The following is a 6,070-nucleotide window of genomic DNA, read 5'->3' as shown; positions in this document are numbered from 1 at the left end:
GTCACGTAGGCCTGGCTGGCCTCGCGTCTCTTTTTGTTCATTCTAACAATAAAATCATAGGCTTTCTACCAAACACGTTGATCCAAGGAACTTTGGGTAAGAGGAAGGATTTGCGATAGCCAAAGGAGACATTTATAATCTTTGGAGAAGTATTCTTGCTTTTCTTTCCTGAGAAAATCGTCGTGGGGCCCTGTTGTTAACTGGAAGCACCTTCTGAAGTGGTTTGGGCTTAGCTGGGGGCCGGGCAAGGCTGGGAAGCGTGCTCTTCCCCATGGGCCCCCCATTGGCCCTGCCCTGCGAGGTGGGGGGCAGGGTCTTTGAGCGCTGCGCGGCCACCTGCCGGGCACCCACCCACCTCGTGCCTCTTGGGAAACTCAGCAGCACCTGTTCTGACACAGTTACTTGCAGAACTGAAGTGGCGGTAAAGGCTTCTTTTCCCATCAGTGTCGAAGAGGTCTTTCTTCTCTTAAAACCTCGGCGGCAGCCTGAGGGCCCCGCTGTCCTCAGAGGCACGGTTCGGCTCCTGGTTGCTCTCCTGGGGAAGTAGGGGGACGGATGTCTGTGCCGCAGACAGATGCAGAGGGGCCTCCTGCCTTTTCTGAACAGTCCACGTGTCCAGTCAGAGGCCCCTGCCACTGGCTGGGCCCGTCTGGGGTGTCACCTGGACAGCGGGGATTTGGAAGCTGCCTGGGTTTTTTTTTTGTTTCTTTTGTTTTTTTTTTTTTGCGGTACGCGGGCCTCTCACTGTTGTGGCCTCTCCCGTTGCGGAGCACGGGCTCCGGACGTGCAGGCTCAGCGGCCATGGCTCACGGGCCCAGCCGCTCCGCGGCATGTGGGATCTTCCCGGACCGGGGCACGAACCCGCGTCCCCTGCATCGGCAGGCGGACTCTCAACCACTGCACCATCAGGGAAGCCCTTTTTTGGGCTTTTTTTGGCGACGCCGCACAGCATGTGGTATCTTAGTTCCTTGACAGGGATTGAACCCTTGTCCCATGCAGTGGAAGCGTGGAGTCTCAACCACTGGACCTCCAGGGAAGCCCTGGAAGCTGCCCAGGTTTAGCTGAAAGAGAAAAGAACAAAACTAAGTTGCCGAGGGGGCCGGGGTGGGGGGCGAGACGGGAAGGTGGCTGCAGGGGACGTGGTGCTGGTGGTGTTGGGACGGCTGGAGAGCCCCCAGGATGGCTCTTCAGCAGGGGCTGGAGGAGGGGACTCTGGCCTGGCAAAGGCTACTATAGGGCCCAGACGGGGAAGCGCGGGAGAGAGTCGGCGACGGCAGGGGCAGCGCTGTGTGCAGGAATGAGCCCAGCCAGGCCCAGCCCCGGGGGGCCCTGGGCATGTGGCGGGCGGGCAGGGGGGAGCTCCCCACAACCCTGTCCAGCTGGGCCGGCCGTGGGCCTCCAGGCCGAGCACATCTGTGTCACTCCAAGCTGCTCGGGGTCAGCCTGCAGGTCTGGGCGGCCGCGGAGGGGCGTCTTAGGAGCCCAGGTGAGCACCGCTGCTCCGCAGCTCCCGGCCTCCTGACCTCTTCCAGGTGAGTGCCTTGTGACCCCCATGCTGGTTGCCCCCAGATAGTAAATACCTTGGATTTGGAGGGTCACGTACAGTCTTCTCCCCGCAGAAGTGGAAAATCCATCTGAGCTCTCTCGGGCAGTCACCGTTCAGGGGTCGCTTGCTGGTGCCTGAATTCGGGGAATTAAAGGATAAAGTCAAAGACAGAAGGAGGAATCGATGGTAAAGTAAGAGCAGAAACGATGGAAGCGGACAGAGCCAGAGCGAGGAGACAGAGCCAGAGCGAGGAGACGGGAGTCTTGCCTCTGATGGACTCAGGTGACGGGCGAGCGGGACGGAGCCCAGAGGGACAGTCAGGGGCGACAAGAAGACAGAGCCTGAGGGCAGCAGGGCCCCTGACCATGGTGAGAGGGCGAGGTGGGCCGCGGGGAGGAAAGGGCGAATTCCCAGGAAAATAGTGCAGAAACCGGTGCTGCAAGTCAGAACCCAGGGCTAGTCCTGCAACCACTGAACAGAACGGGCCGAGCATCTTCCTGCAGAGACCACACCCACCCCAGACGACTTTGGGCAAATCCTACAAAATACACGAGATGGAGGAGAGTCCAGTTGGAGAAGACACGCCCCTGAGAATCCAGTGTGGCCGGGGAGGCCCTGACATGACGGCGTGGAGGGGCGGTGGGGGTGGGGTGGAGCTCAGCGGTGGTCGGGGTCAAAGGTCAGAGTGGTCAGGGTTGAGGGCAAGCAGGGTCCGTCTCCTGGCCTCCACCCCAGGCCTCCAGACAGCAGGGAGAGGGCCCTGGTCCCTTCACAGTGGCCACCAGCCCGTAGGTGCCAAGCCCCTCCTCCCTTGCCCCGGGCCCCCTGACCTTGACCCCCTCCCCCACCCCACTGCTCAGCCGGGCCCCCCTCCCGGGGTGCCCGCAGCCCATCCCGACCGTGGGCCTCTGCCCTGGTGTCGAGTGGGAGGGGAAGTGACTGCCCATCACGCTTTTCCTATTTTTCTGCAGCTGTGGATATAGCTTTTAAAAACCTATTTAAGTGATTTTGGTAATTTGTATTGTCTTAGAACGGTGTCAGTTTCATCAAGAATATCCCATGTACTAACCTGTCGCTTTTAATCCGGGCTCTCTGGTCCCCTCTTCTGGGCCCGCACGGCGTCTGGGTTCTCTCGCTCTGTTGATTAGCCTGGTCAGACGTTTGTTTATTTTATTTATTTATTTTGAGGAACCAGCGCTTGGATTTACTTTTGAGTTCCCCCATTTTCCTCGTTTCCAATTCATTAATCCGCCTTTATCTGTACTCCTCGCTCCTGCCTCCCGCGGATTTACTTTATTGTTCTGTTTTCCCTCCTTGTGTCGAATGTTGAGTTCATTTATTTTCAGTCTCTCTTGCTCAGTAATAAAAACATTTAAGGTTGCAAACTCTCTGACAACCGTTCCTGAAGCTGGCCCCGGGGATGTGCAGTCTCTCTCCCAACACCTGTAAAATCGTCTGTCACAGCTACTTTCATTTGCTCTCTGACCGAGGAGTTATTTAGGAGAGTAGCTTTGAATTTCCAAATCATCTGGCTTCCTTTTTAGATCCTTTTAGCAATTTTGAGTGTCACTGCATTGGTTTAAATAATGAGGCATATAAATGTTTCACCGTTTGGAATGTGGTGAGGCATGCTTGCATGTGTGTGCATGTGCGTACCTACGTGCACACCCACGTGCCCACACACGAACCTGCGTGCACCCGCATGTGTGCACCTGGGGACCCGCGTGTGTGTATGTGCATGCATGGGTCTGTGTGCCTGCCCATGTGCGGCCGTATACATGTGGCACGTGTGGGGCTGTGCCCACGTGCACGTGTGTGCGTGCACACGTGTGGGGAATGTTATGTGGTTTCTGGCCGGGCGAGGGCTGTCCAGTCAAGGGCGTCCAGGAGGGGACTCAGGCCTCGTCCACCTTCCAGTTTTGTCCACCCGGTCCTGGGTCTCTGGCTGAGGTCTGGGCGCTGGAGCTGGCTTCCCCAGGTGCTCACGGCGACATCCCTGATCTCGCGCCCTTTGCTGGTCTCGATGGCCAGGACTGCTTGTTAACAGGCTGAAAAGACACCTTGGAGGCCCCCGGGCGGGCGGCCTGGGAAGGGCTTGTTGGGGATCCTTGTGCTGGTGGCAGAGGGTGGGGCTCGTCCTGTGGCCCCAGGTCTTCCCTCCAACCCCAAAGACAAGGAGCAGAGCGCGGGGAAGACCCGGGAGATTCACAGGAAGTCCAATTTTATTCCTAGTTTGCTAATGATAAAAAATCATGAACGAACATTGAATTTTCGTTTATTCGTCAGTTGAGATGATCATACGATGTTTCTCCTTTAATCTGTACATGAGTTTTCTAGGGCAGCTGCAGCAAATACTACAGACTGGGGAGGGTGCGTTGGGGGCCTCAGACAACAGGCATTTGCTCGCCCCAGTCCTGGGGGCTGCAAGTCCCATTTCAGGGTGTGCGCGGGGCTGGGTCCTCCTGAGGCGGCCTCTCCTGGGCGTGCAGACGGCCACCTCCTCCCCGTGTCCTCACAGGGTCGTCCCTCTGTGTGTGTCTGTGTCCTAATCTCCTCCTCCTATAAGGACACCAGTCAGATTGGATCAGGGCCCACCCTTGGGACCTCATTTTACATTATTCACCTCTTTAAAGACCCTGTCTCCAATTTTTTTTTATTGTGGTAGAATACATATAACATAACATTTACCACGTTAACCATTAAAAACATTTTTTTTATTGGGGTATAGTTGATTTACAATGTTGTGTTAGTTTCAGGTGTACAGCAGAGTGATCAGTTACACATGTACATATATCCACTCTTTTAGGCCACACAGGCCATTGCAGAGTACTGAGTAGAGTTCCCTGTGCGCTACAGTAGGCCCTTATGAGTTACCTGTTTTATATATAGTAGTGTGTCTCTGCCCATCCCAGTCTCCCAATTGATCCCTCCCCCCTTACTCGCTGGTGACCGTAAATTTGTTTTCTACGTCCATGACTCTACTTCTGTTTCTAGGTGCACAGTTCAGTGGCATTAAGTACATTCGCGTTGCTGTGCAGCCGTCACCATCCATCTCCAGAACTTTTCCATCTTCCCAAACTGAGCTCTGCACCCATTAAACACTAACCTCCCGTCCCCCTCCCCCGGCCCCCACCATCTGCTCTCTGTCTCTATGGATCTGACTCCTCTAGGGACTCATATAAGTGGAATCACACAGTACTTTTGTTTTAACTGACTTATGTCACTGAGGATAATGTCCTCAACGTTCATCCATGTTGTAGCAGGTGTCAGAATCTCCTTCCCTTTTAAGGCTGAATAACATTCCACTGTGTGAATGGACACTTGGGTTGTGTCTACCTTTTGCCTGTTGTGAGTAACGCTGCTATGAACATGGGGGTACAAATACCCCACTGAGACCCTGCTGTCAGTTCTTTTGAGCGTGTGACCAGAAATGGAATTGCCGGGTTCAGTGGTGGCTGTTTAGTTTTTTGAGGAACCTCCACACTGTTCCCCAGCAGCTGCGCCATTTCACATTCTGCCAGCCGTGCACAGGGCTCCAGTTTCTCCACATCCTGGCTGACACTTGTTTTCTGTTGTTTTTTTTGTTTGTTTTGTTTTTTTTTTAATGTTGAGCCTTCTTTTAATTTATTTATTTTTATTTTTGGCTGTGTTGGGCCTTCGTTTCTGTGCGAGGGCTTTCTCTAGTTGTGTCAAGCGGGGACCACTCTTCATCGCGGTGTGTGGGCCTCTCACTGTCTTGGCCTCTCTTGTTGCGGAGCACAGGCTCCAGACGCTCAGGCTCAGTAGTTGTGGGTCACGGGCCCAGCCGCTCCGCGGCATGTGGGATTTTCCCGGACCGGGGCATGAACCCGCGTCCCCCGCATCGGCAGGCGGACTCTCAACCACTGCGCCACCAGGGAAGCCCTCGCCTTTATTTTTGAAGGATAGTTTTGCCATACATGGAATTCCAGTTTGTCTCGTTCCTTCTTTAAAGAAACAATTCCATTGTCTTCAGGCTTGCATAGTTTTTGGTGAGGGGTCAGAAGTGATTTTATTGTTGAATCCCTGTAAGTGATGTTTTTTTTTTTTTTTTCCTGGAAGCGTTTGAGATTTTCTCTTTAGTTTTGGTTTTCAGCAGTTGGCCACACCTGGGAATCGTTTTTCTTTGTATTCATCTTGCACAGTTGCTGCTGTTTCAGCCAGCTTCTGAACTCAGTGGGTTGTTAGATTTTCTGCTGTAGTCTTCTCTCTTCTGCCCTCTGGGCCTCCAGCTCCATGCCTGTTAGACACTTGGTAGTTTGGACTGTTGACCAAGCCCGCTGACCCCCCACCGCTGCAGGCAGACCCACCGTGCCAGACAGGTGCCCACCCCGGGTGCCCGTGAGGAAAGGCTCGTCTCTCTGTGCAACCAGTTCTTCAAGCTGCCCTGCAGGCGCTCCTTCTCCTGCATCCCTGGCTTTAACGTGATGAGTTTTCTTGTCGGGAGCTGAGGGTTTCAACATCCTCTGCATTCTGACCAGAAGCGGACGTCACTGGGTGTATATT

The sequence above is a fragment of the Tursiops truncatus genome, chromosome 5 (genome assembly GCF_011762595.2).
Source record: "Tursiops truncatus isolate mTurTru1 chromosome 5, mTurTru1.mat.Y, whole genome shotgun sequence".
NCBI lineage: Eukaryota > Metazoa > Chordata > Mammalia > Artiodactyla > Delphinidae > Tursiops > Tursiops truncatus.
Note: the sequence above shows the minus strand (reverse complement) of the source record.